Below are 12,946 nucleotides of genomic sequence, written 5' to 3' on the forward strand. Positions count from 1 at the left end.
CTTCTCCAGAAGTGTTTTAAAGGCACAGGCAGCTTCCAGGCAAAGGGATATATAACATCAGTGACTCTCAAGCTTTTCTTGCTTGAAAACTTAATGTTCAACTCCAGGTCTAAGAGGGAACCACAATTGTGGCTCTTTTTTAAATGGCTCACTTAATGTATGAGAACTATCATTACACCATCAAAGCAGCCTGTTAACCTGCAGAATAAGATTCTTATTGAGTTGAGGCCTCCTGGTGCCCTCTTCTACCACTGTTCACATCCAGCACATACACACTGAGAACCTACTTATGCCCAACACCACGCTAGTAAGGATCACAGCATGTCCTAATGACCACATGGAGAGCAGGCATCAGATGGACCATCAGAGCACTGGGCACATGAGCCTGGAGATGACAAGACTTCACAGAAGGAAGTCTGAGCAAAGCCTTAAAGCAAGCATGGGTGTTGAGCCACCTGAGGAGGTGGAGAAGACCACTCAAGAAGTGAGGTTCAAGGCAAAGAACTGAGAAGGTATTACAGAGGGGACCAGGGTTGTCAGGTGGTCAAGTGGGAGCTAGCATGCAAAGGGTGTTGTGTCCATTAAGCACTGGGGAGCCAAGCAAAGATTTTAGGGAAGGAACCAACACAGCTAGCTAGATTTTGTTTTACATCAGGACTCTGTCTGATGTTCAGAATGGATTGAAGGAGAACAGATGCTTGGATGGGGGGAAGGGGGTATCTAGGGCAGTATATCTCAACTTGGATGTGCATAATCATAACCTAGCAATTGTGCAGACTATAATCCAGTAGGTCTGGATAGAGTCCAGGATTCTGAATTTATAACAAGGCCCCAGGTGATACAAATGCTGTGGGTTCTCAGACTCTGAGTCACCAGGGTCTTGGAGAGAGAGAATGTGGCTCAGGGAGAGTCAGTGAGGATAGGACAGATTCCAGAGGCAAGTGCATTTTTCTTGTCATTCTTGTTGTTTCTCTGCACCTAATTATCAGAAGTAGGCCCAGAGCAGGGAGGGAAGGAGATAAAGGGGTCAGTGGACAGATGAATGAAGACCATGTATCTTTGGCACTTACAGTTGACCTGAGATGGGTCATCAGAGCCAGGGACCAAGGAAAACCTTCCACCTTTTTCCTGGCCAATGGGATGTGCTTGTTGGATTTATACTACAGTGCTGGTCCTCCACTACCCTAATTTGAAGGTTTTTCTTGACTGCCCATCAGCATGGGTATGTGTCTCTCCTGCACCTTCTTTCTCCTTCCTCAATGTGAACATAGCTTATCAAAAGGAGCAATGAATTGGGGGTCACATACACACGTGAATATCCCTTGGGTCTGTCACCTTACTTTCTAGGTCATGGTTTTATTCAGCTATGAAAAGAAGGGACTGGACTAAAAAATGCCCATCATCCTCTTCCAATAATCCTATAACCTGAGCTCCGTCCTCAGCCTTCTATAGCTCTCGTCTTTCTTCCCAAAGATTTATGTCCAAGCCTCTCTACCTGCACAGAGTTGGGCTTTACCCCAACTTTTGGCCTCCAGCAGCTACTTAAAGAAGATACAAGTAGTTCACAAAATAAAAGCAGATTGGGGAGCACTTTTCTAGAAACGTTCCCACCATTGTTTCTGTTTCCTTCATTGGTTATAAAGATTGATGGGTGCACATGGAGGAATTGCAGTTGGCTACTCTCTCAGGCAAGTTTGAGTTTCCCAGCAAGTGGATATCTTTTTCAGCTTGTTCCTCTGACCATGAGTCCTAGCAACAAATACCTCTTCTGGTCATTCAGACTGAGCAAAGAAGTCTATCTAATACCATAGCCATTGTGCCAGAGGGAAAATAAAATATAAAAGAAGTTCCCCACTTCAGGAAAATCAGGGCACAATCAGGATTTCTTACTCCTGTTGTTCATTCCTTTATTCTTTACCTCAGAAAAATTCCACCAAATTATTAAAATATTCATTAATGTAACTTTGGTCCCTTAAAAGGCCTAGTCCATTGTGGGGCCAAACTCAAACATGTTTGTAAGAACTGATTTAAGTAACCATTTTTTAAAAATCAACATACAGTTGGCATAATACATATTAGTTTCAGGTGTACAACATAATGACTCAATCTTTGTATGTATGGTGAATGATCACCATAATAAGTCTAGCTAATATCCATCACCACACATAGTTACAAATATTTTTTCTTGTGGTGAGATCTTTCAACATCTAATCTCTTAGCAATTTTCAAATATACATAGAATATTATTAACTACAGTCACCATGCTGCATGGTACATCTCCAGGACTTATTTTATTTTGACCAACTGGAACCATTTTGTATAAATAACTTTTCTCGATACATCAAAAAGGATAAGACAAAAAAAATATTAGTAGAGAACTTTTTCTGATATAAGACATAACCTGATTTAATTTAAATATTCTCTACATCACTTCATTCTCTTGTTTAAAGATATTAGGCCAGGCAAACATTTGCAGGGGATGATAACATATGGCCAGATGCACTCACTGCCAGCTGCTGAGCAGGTGATGTCAGTGAGTGAAATGGGCTGGAGGGAAAAGAAGAGGACAATAGTTAAACACCGCAAAAGACTCTCTGCCTCTGTGTGAAGGACAGCAAGGGCCATGGGGAACCAACTACTACTCAGTCCCCACCAAGGACCACCAGCAATGCAGTCTCAACTGCTACTATACCTTCCCATTTTTTTGAAGAGAAATTTGACCAGATTAATGTGAAGTCCCCTCATTTTTTGTTTTTTTTGTTTTGTTTTTGTTTTTTTTTTTTTTCTTAAATTTTTTTTTTTCAACATTTTTTATTTATTTTTGGGACAGAGAGAGACAGAGCATGAACGGGGGAGGGGCAGAGAGAGAGGGAGACACAGAATCGGAAACAGGCTCCAGGCTCCGAGCCATCAGCCCAGAGCCTGACGCGGGGCTCGAACTCACGGACCGCGAGATCGTGACCTGGCTGAAGTCGGACGCTTAACCGACTGCGCCACCCAGGCGCCCCTCATTTTTTGAATGTTAGCAGTTTATTCATAATTTCTAAGACACTAAAAGACAACAGTGTATATGCCAAATCAAACACATGTCTGGACCAGATGTGACCCAGGACTGCCAATTTACAACCTCTCACATACAAAGCAACCTCCTATCCCTAAGGAACTTACAGTCCATGGGTTGACAATCAAGACTCCCACTTGCTTCCATATCAAGTGCTAATGCTCTTACAGGTTTAAAGATGCTTCATTGTCTGGTTCCCCAGATCAATCCAATTTGTATTGCATATTCCCTACAAACATTCCTTTCTAATGAAAAAATCTCCTGCATCTCCATGAACATATCATTTTCATCTCCATCTCTGTCCCTTTGCTTAGGTTATTTTATGTTATTTCCCTATAATAGCCCCTCTTCTCCCTTCCACTCATCTTGTACAATCACAGCCTACCTCTCCACACCACGTTCCTCTATGCCTCTGGTGAATGTATCTTTTATTATCAGCACTACAGTTTAGCATGTAGTCATACACTGCTGTTATTGTGAGCCAACTGTCACCTATGTATTCATTATTTTAGGCTGGGGTGGGGGAGGAGGAGCAAGGTCTTTTTGACTATTCATAAGATTCCACATGTTTTAAGCAGGGTCACAGGAGCTCACACATATCATAAGATATAAAGGCATGTGGGACATCAGTCACGAAACACACTACATTAATTAAAATAAAACAGAACAGTCACTCCTAGCTTGGCATTTCTTCAGTGGGAGGGAGAAGAGCTACCCAGCCTAAATGAAAAAGGTCTAGTTAAGAAGCAGTGTAAAGCAGGGTGCCTGAGTGGCTCAGCTGGTTAAGCAACCAACTTTGGCTCAGGCCATGATCTCATGTTTCATGGGTTCAAGCCCCACACCAGGCTCTGTGTGGACAGCTTGGAGCCTGTTTTGGATTCTGTATCTCCCCTCTCTTTCTCTCTCTGCCCCTCCCCTGCTTACAATTTCTCTCTCTCTCTCTGTCTCTCTCTCTCTCTCTTTCTCTCTCTCTCTCTCTCTGTCTCTCAAAAATAAACATTAAAAAATAAAAAATAAAATTAAAAAAAAAAGAAACAGTGTAAAGCACAGAACTGAAAACAGTAAACCAATGCTCACATCATTGAATTCACCAGTCTACTCTATTTCCCTTTAGAGTCAAATCAGTACTCAGCTGCTAAACCTTACTTGGAGGCTTTCTGGAAACTGGAAAGAGTCATACCAGACCCAGGGCAAACTCAGGTCCCAAACTGTAATTCCTAGGAGACCATAGCATCTGGTCTCTGTTCCATGAGTCACTTTAACCCCAGACCAAATAGGACCTATACTCTTGTCAGTGAACTGACTCTAGGAGCAATCTTGAACCAACCCCATTACCTGGAATCTTAGGGCTATGCATTTTCCTAGGTCATTCCTAGGCATTTCCTAGGCATTGTCCTGAGTCCTCTATAACTGCCACCAGCAAACTTTGGGCCAAACATATCCAGCCTGACCTCAGGACTCCAACACCCACCAAGTGTTTGAATGTGTCTGACTGGGATATTGTATTCACTCAGAAACATCTTGACTGTGGACAAATGCCTGCAACAACTAGAGAAGCTAGAGATGGCAGGAGAGGTACAGGCAGCGCGCTCTTCCTTTCCTGTCTAGGACTGCTGTCTGAGGAAGATGAAAACAAATTTTAACATCTCCATTTTGAATAAAACACAACTCACCTGGCATATGATCATTAGGCTATAATTAGGTTTAGTTCTTCTGTGAACTACATTCTGCCATCAAGTGTTTAAGCCCATCTGATGTGCTGGAGGTAGGGGGGCACTGGTGGCATTCACTCTATACCAATAAAGTATTTTTATTTCAATTGAGAAGCTTAATTAATGTTGACTACAAACAAATGCTGTTCAGAGAATGATAGTGACATACAGAGACTATGAGTAAATTAAAAATTAACAAGATCTTTGGAAATTTGTAAAAGACATGTAAGCACCCACAAAATCTTCTCTACATATTACCCAAGGAGAGAGATCCATTTTTGTTCATAAATGCCCACTGCGAATTAGGAAACCTGCTCCTTTTCATCCACTAAAATTATGGAATAGATTTGTGGAGCAAGATTATTCATGAGATAATACAAAATTCTGTAGTGCACTAACCAGGAACCTATGTGATTCATAAATAAAATCATTTTATTGCACTTGACCTTAAACTTTGTCTCCATGACCTTCCTGCTAACATTAAAGCCAGGCAGGTGCAAGTTAAGGTAACGAGACAGAAAGGATGGGGGTAGGAGAATGAATAGGGTGAAGGAGCCTGTCAGGTGGATTTTTCATTAGCTCAGAGGACGCCCAAATCCTCAGACTTGGCTCTCAGCCTTGGCAAGGTCGAGATCCTGCCGACTCCACGGTACTGCTCCTTTGTTCTTATTCTAATGTGCTTCACGGCACAGAACAGAAGCTACACTGTTATGTCGGAACATTTCATGAACCTCAAGTCTTTTATCTGAAACTGAAGCCTAAATGACTCCTTTTATCTGCCCAGCTTGCTGGCCATTCCCTTCAAGTGCCTGAATGAAAACAAGGAAGGCCAGTGCTGTCACATTTCCAGGTTTCAATGAACTCCACAGCATCTCAGAGGGCAAAGAACTGATTTGGTTAGTAGGCCTTTGGAAGGCCATTCTTCACAAGATGGCAGGGTGCAGGAAAAAGCACTGCCTGTGGACTGGCCATGCTGTGGTGCTGGCTGGATGAAACAGAGTGAGGCCTCATCCAATAGGCATGTCTTTTTCTCCCTCTGTCCTAGTGGGTGGTGGTAGGTGGGAGGCTTTAATTTCAGTGGCCCATGACAAATTCATTCCACTGAATCCTCTGCCTAAAACTACAAATCCCGTTTCTCTGAGTAGAAAGTCAATATCAATATTTTTATGATCTGAGTTTCCTTCTCTTCATGACTTTCCCTTATGAGAACGATTAGAACAATAAGGTATAAATTATTTAGTAAATGTCTTCTGTAGTGCCAAAAGCTCCATAAAAGCCTGAAACAACAAGCCTGTTGTTCAAGAACAATGTAGCATCATCGAGTGATTAGCAAGAAATTGGGGGGCACCCAGTTTTTCTGGATCTGGAGGCTGTCTCAGGCACAGCTATGAGGTATGTGAGTCTACCTTGAGCCTTCCTTTTTTCCTCCAGCTGCCTTCAAGACCTGACTCCACCACATTCTCTAGTGCTCTTAGGCTGGTAGTTCTCAAAATGCAGTCCCTTTAATGCTGCTACAGCAGCAGCATTATCTGAAAACTTGTAGGAAACACAAACTCTCAGAACACCCCAGGAATTCTGAATCTCAGAGGACAGAGTGATCTGATGCACAGAAAATTGGACAATCACTGCCTGAACATTTTTCTCCCTCCTCCCTATTAAAAAAGAAAAAATAGTGCTTTGTTCCTTTCTGATGGTGATGATGATGCCTACTATGATTGAGACATATGCTAAGTGTTTCACTTCTTCACCACCATCACTGTCCCTATGTTGCAGACAGTGACATGTTACTAGAGCAAAGAACCTGATCGGTGTTCACTATTATTATTTGCAAATTTCCTTAATCAGATCAAGGTTATGAGTCTGATTCTTACAGATGCCTATTTATGCTGGGCCACTCTGAGGCTACAAAAGGAAGTCCACAGTCTGAGACAGACATCAGTCCTAATAGGGAAGTATATGGCCCATTGGAACAAACCAGTAAGAAAGTCCATGGAGAGCAATTGAGGGAACAGCCATCAGTCACTGGGACATAGTGAAAAGTGTCGCATACTAATTATGACATCATTAATGATACCTACAGGACTTCACAAAATATCTCCAAGTGTGTGATGTCACCCACAGCAATGGCATTCCAACACACTGTCTGCAAACACACTTCTTTAACTAGGTCAGTCCGGGCATAGAGAAGTGAGTGTGGTTGTACAGTCAGAAGCAAGAGGAAGGGAGAAAATCTGATGGTCCACATATGTCATCAGAGTGCTCTCAGTTGGGGTGCTCTAGTTACCCAGCATACCGGGGAGAGATGGAAGTTGAGGGCAGGGCACAAGGGAGCACCACTAAGTGCTTGTGCAGCCAACAGGGAAGGTGTCAATCTAGGGAAGGAGAAAACAACCTCCTTGCACCCCAGTCTTCCTGAACCCTGCCCACAGGATGAGAGAACCAAGCTGCAAGCCCCACTTCAGAATGAGAAAGAGGAAGTGTCATTATTGTAGATCAAACATTCCATTTCTCAGAAAGTATCCCAAATTTCAAAACATATTCTTTAAAAACAATACTGTACAGAATAGCCATATCCACTGACAGATTTACGTCTGTGATTTCAACTACTTGAAAGTGACCTATGGATCCACTGATTCAACAAATATTTCTAGAGTTTACACTATATGCTAGGTAGGATGCAAGATGATTTCATATACATCTCATGAAGCTTATGCTCCAGTGGTCCAGGACATTTGCTGTGTTGCAATTTGTACAAATTTGAGTCATGGATTGTGAAGCTGTATCCAACCACTAGGCTAGTGAGGGAGCCAGTTAAATGCAGAAAACTTCATTTTTTCATGAAGCATGACCATTAAACTTCAGGGTGAAGAAATATATAGAAAGTACTTATTCCACTATGAAAACATGATTCTGGAGAAAGCTAGGAGGCCCTAAAACATTTCTGCAGCCTCATAGTTAAGACATATTACAAAAGTCTTCAGGTGCATCCTTCTGAATGGAAAGGATCTGCTGAATATTACTTTCTTGTCGTATACAGTCATTATACAGAAAGCCTATTATTCAATATCTTCTGATCTCCAGAACTATAAGACTAATTCTGGAGAAGGAAAAATAAAACTCAACATTAATTTCATTCTCAATAACTCCATCTTAATTTTGTGTGATAAAATATATAACAAATTTTGTCATTTTAAATATACAATTCAGTGGTATTAATTACTTTCACAGTGTTGTGCAATAACCATCACTGTGTGTCTCCATCTTTTGCATCACTCCAAACAAAAACTCTGTAATGAACAAGTACTAAGCTCCCTTTCTTCCTTCCAGGCAGCTGGCAACTCCTAATCTGTGTATATTTCTAGACTCTCAATTTTATTCTATCGGTCTATATGTCTATTCCTATGCCAATCCTACACTGTTTTGATTACTGTAGCTTTTTAAGTTTTAAAATTGGGAAGTATGAATTCTCCAACACTGTTGTTTTTCAAGATTATTTTGGCCATGTATGATCCCTTACAATTCCATGTGATTTGAGGATTGGCTTTTGCATTTTTGTAAAAAAAAAAAAAAAGGCTCTTGGCATTTTGATAGGGACTGCATTGAATCTGCAGATCATTTTGGGTAGTATTGCCATCTTAGCAATATTAAGTCCTCCTACCCATGAATATATGGTATCTTTCCATTTAACTAGGGCTTCTTTAAATTTCTTTCGGCAACATTTTATAGTTTTCAGTGTACAAGTCTTTTCTACTTGGTTAAATTTCTAGGTAGTTTATTCTTTTAGATACCAACATGTTACTACTTTCTTAATTTCCTTTTCAAATTGTTCATTGCACATGTATAGAAACACAATGGATTTCTCTGTGTTAATCTTCCCTGCAATTTTGCTGAATTTTAAAAATTATCTCTAGTAGCTTGTTTGTGGATTCTTTGGGATTTTCTATACATAAGATAATGTCATCTGCAAATAGAGACAGTTTTATTTCTTTCTTTGCAATATGGACACCTAGTATTTCTTTTTCTTGTCTAATTGCTCTGACTAGAATTTCCAGTACAATATTGAGTAGCAGTGGTCAAAGAGGGCTTTGTGTCTTGTTCCTGATCTTACAGGGAAAACTTTTGGTCTCCTACCACTGAGTAGGTGTTAGCTGTGAGCTTTTCATAAATGTCCTTTGTTTTGGTAAGGAAGGTCCCTTCTATTCCTGTTTTTGTGAGTGTTTTTATTGTGAAAGGATGTTGAATTTTGTCAAATGCCATAGTTGTGTCTACTGAGTGATCACGGTTTTTTTCCCTTTATTCTATTAATGTAGTATATTACTTTGGTTGGCTTTCTTATGCTGAACTACAATTCCAATATTTTTTAAAAGATAATTAATCACAAATATGTATTACTATATAAAAACTACACTCTGAGCATCATTTTAAAGATTAGTTCATTATTTCCTTCAACTTATATTAACTGCACTCCCAGGCATTATTCTAAGTACTGAGGGTATATCACACCGGTGAACTTAGCAGACATATCTACTCTCCTGGAATAACATTCTGGGATGGCAGACAGACAATAAGTAACATATACAGTATGTTAATTAGTGGCAAGTGATAAGAAAAAATAATAAAACAACAAAGGGGGCAGAGAATATGAAGAGCTCTTTTACGTAGAGGCCTATCTAACTTGCAGCGTTACAGTTTACACACATGTCCATAATAGCATTGCTTTAGAAATAAAGAAAAACACTTTTAATGAAGAGGAAGAAATTGTTTAAATAGACTTAATGTCTCCCACAAAAATCATCTGCCAAGCCACAATCCCTACTAGGAAATACCATTTCCTTTTGGCTCCATGTCCTCTACTGACCATGTGGCCAAATGTAACATGGTTTTTTAGGTGTTATGAGCCAATGAGGGCATAAATGGTAGCAAATATTGGCCTCTTCAACCAGAACAAGGTTGTAGAATTCATCGACTGATAAACGAGTAATAGTCCAAAATCAAATAGTTCAATATACCCACCCTTTCCAGTTTTCATCTCTTTTATTCATTTTTGACAGCTGAAAATATTCATGACTGTGCATTTGTCTGTAACTCCTGTAGGCTAATTTCTCGATACTGTATGATTCTTTAAGAAGTTATAAAATATTACATTGTCTTTTCATTGCTTACTCCAATGTGCTATAGAACTTGAACTAGGAGCTCCTGGGTGGCTCAGTCAGTTAAGCAGCCGATTCTTGATTTCGGCTCAGGTCATGATCTCACGGTTGGTGAGATTGAGCCCTGCATTGGGTTCTGTGCTGACAGCATGGAGCCTGCTTGGGATTCTCTCTCTGCCTCTCCCCTGCTGTTGCTCTCTCTCTCTGTCAACATATACAAACATTAAAAAAAATAACTTGAACATATTCATCTACCTTCAAAATAATGAAAAATGCAGCATGAGAATGAAGAGCAGGCATGCTATTTGATAAACTGACTGTGTACATGGAAGCAACAACTGAATGCCACTTAACTAAATCACAGAAATAAAACATATCCAGGTTTTTAAAACCAGTTATTATGCAGGTTAAACACAACCTAATTTCAATTACAAAATAGCAATATACTTATTAATAGCTATGTAGATTTCATAAGGAGCTTCCTCAAGAAAACAATCATTTGACTTTATATCCAAGAGACTGCCAATTGTTGGATGAGCGATGTCTTTAAGGGTGTTCACCTCACTCGCCTTTCTCCCATCACAGCAGACAGGATGCACTGTGTGAGCAACAGGAAACCTGTGCTTCCTAGTCTTGTGCCCAGGCCAACCAATTAGCATGTCACCAAGAGGGGCAGATGCACATGAATATGGAGCACAGAGCCTCATTTTTCTCTTTAGTCTATCAAGCCATGAATTCACTAATCCAGTTTTATCCTAGAACCCTGGGGGTGGGGCAGAAGGGAAGAAGGGTTTCCCAAGCCCCATCTACAGGGATGTGAAACTTGAAACAGTCAGGTTCTGTCAGCCCCAAAAGGTATTTCTGAATGCAATGGTTCTATCTTTCCATACCCAGATGCACTTCCTGGTGGAAGGTGCTAGATATAGAGTGACCTCCAAATTATTCTCTATGGTAGACAGTCTTGATGTTATGTCATTCTCTTACATAAAGAAGGAAGGCTTGCCGTAAAATTTTGAGCCTGAGAGGTAACACGTATAATCAGACATTTCATAAAAACCCCCAAAACACTGAAATGAGATTGCTGGTTGCCATGATCTCAGAAAAATGTAGGGGGATGAAAATATGCAATGTTTAATTTTATTTACCAGATTAGATCAACTTCTATAGAAAATTACTATTCTTTGTTCATCAGCATAGTTTAAGGCAATGTAAACACATCCCTATTGCTACTGTGCCCAAATATTTCTCTGCTGAGCTATTAGCCATAGTTTCATTTTATAAAAACCATAATAGAAAATGTGGCCAAACAGCTAGATGGAGTGTTCCAGCAATATGGAGAAACAGTTGTGTTTATGCAGAGATTAGTCTTTCAAATTGAGAGATCTCCAAAGCTCCATTTGTACTTAAAAGGCTTGTCTTTTTGTTACCCAGTAAATAGCTCATTCATATTCTACAAAGAAAACCCTCTAAATTGAGAGAAATAGCCATATTTAACATTAGGTAAGGAAATGGGGCTGAAAGCGAGAAAAGAAGTCTATTTCCCCCAGTTTCTTGGACTAGATTAAAGCCTGTCTTCATAATTTAAAATAGCCTCTGTTTTTTCCACATATAAGAGGCAGAAATTTCATGAAAGGCTGAGAAGTACTATCCATAAATGTAAAAATTATGCCAGAAAACAAGAAACACATTTTTAAAAAGAAATCTTGGGCCCTCTTCTCTTACTCTGCAGCACAGATTTCTTAGCTGCTATATTTCCTCCAAAGATGGAAGGGTGGTTGTCAAGATGGTCTGAAAATGCAGTGCTCTGCAACTGGTCTCCATGCCAGCGCCATCTTTCCTACGCACAAGAGTGCCCATGAGAGTATTTGGGGATGCCTGAAATGTAACCTGAAATTAATTTCTCAGAATTAGGACTAAGTATCAGAATTGTGTGGGTGGAATGTGTACTATATGATGCAAAATAGAGCCTCCAGAAGGCACAATGTACGTTGGTCCAGTCACTATCTCAAAAAAATGACAATTTAAGAGATGAGACTATGTGTTAGAAACTGTTTTTAAGCCTGTTTAAATATTAAAATAACAGAACAGAGCTACAACACTAACAGGCAACAAAGGCAGTGTGTCCTGTTCTTCATCAATCATGTGTCCACAGGTAGCTCACTGGCTATGCTCTTCCAACCCCCTGGCTAGGGTGTACAGGGTGCACAACAACTGGCAGGTGGAGCCTGACAAGCAGTGTACCCTTTCAAAGGAGGAGAAAGGATTCCTTTCCAAAAAACAAAAAACAAAAAACAAAAAACAAAAAACAAAAAAAAAAAAAAAAAAAAGAAGGAGGAGGAGCAAGGAGCTCTCTTCAGACACAAATAAGGTTGGGGAAAAGGAGGGAGCCTGAGTCTGTCCTCACCTGTCAAAGCCCAATGATGTGGCCACATCCAGGAAGAAGTCAGCATCCACACAGCAGCCCTTCCCCTGCATACACACACACATCATGCCAGAATCTAGACATTCTGTGTGGGAACCACCAATTGTTTCACAAAGATTCTACAGCCATGGGCCTGTAAGAAGAGCAAGTAGGAAAAACACTCTACTACCCTTCAAGCCAATCTTAGTTACTGTGGCTGAAGGGCTGGACTTGCCTATCAGCTGTCCCTAAAGAGCCCAGGGAAGACTCCCATGGCAACCCCACCCAAAGTGTCCAGATCTCACATGAACACTTCTTCACAAGAACTATTATCCTCCTTTTCAGTCTAGGCAGCAAGTTGTTCACCGAAAGGTTGGATCCATCTGGCTCCTACATTATAGAAAAGTTCCTGGATCAGGCTTTGCTTGGGGTCTTTACATTTCTGGGCAATGTCCTTACTGTCCATGCTCTACCCCTTACAGCCACCACAACTGAGCCTGCCCTGTTCTTCTGGACCATCTCCCTGCTGCACTGACACACCCCTTCCTTGGAGAGCTTTTCAAGGCTTGAGCATAGTAGACTTTTGCATCAATTAAGAGAACAAATTCCAATTACATACCTT

The 12,946-nt window shown here is 40.5% G+C and overlaps 1 protein-coding gene across 2 annotated transcripts in view; it reads right to left on the reverse strand.

Annotated features, from left to right (window-relative positions):
• LDLRAD4 (low density lipoprotein receptor class A domain containing 4) overlaps positions 1–12,222 on the reverse strand; it is a 172,671-nt gene extending 160,449 nt beyond the window's left edge. The window contains exon 1 of one of the 2 annotated variants that reach the window (XM_042961948.1): positions 11,646–12,222. The gene's annotated coding sequence lies outside the window, so the exon portion shown is untranslated. Of the gene's footprint in view, positions 1–4,734; positions 6,052–11,645 lie in introns of those variants that run through there. The other variant, XM_042961943.1, reaches the window with a different exon arrangement.
• Positions 12,223–12,946: the final 724 nt, after the last annotated feature.

Source organism: Panthera tigris, chromosome D3 (genome assembly GCF_018350195.1).
Source record: "Panthera tigris isolate Pti1 chromosome D3, P.tigris_Pti1_mat1.1, whole genome shotgun sequence".
Lineage (NCBI taxonomy): Eukaryota > Metazoa > Chordata > Mammalia > Carnivora > Felidae > Panthera > Panthera tigris.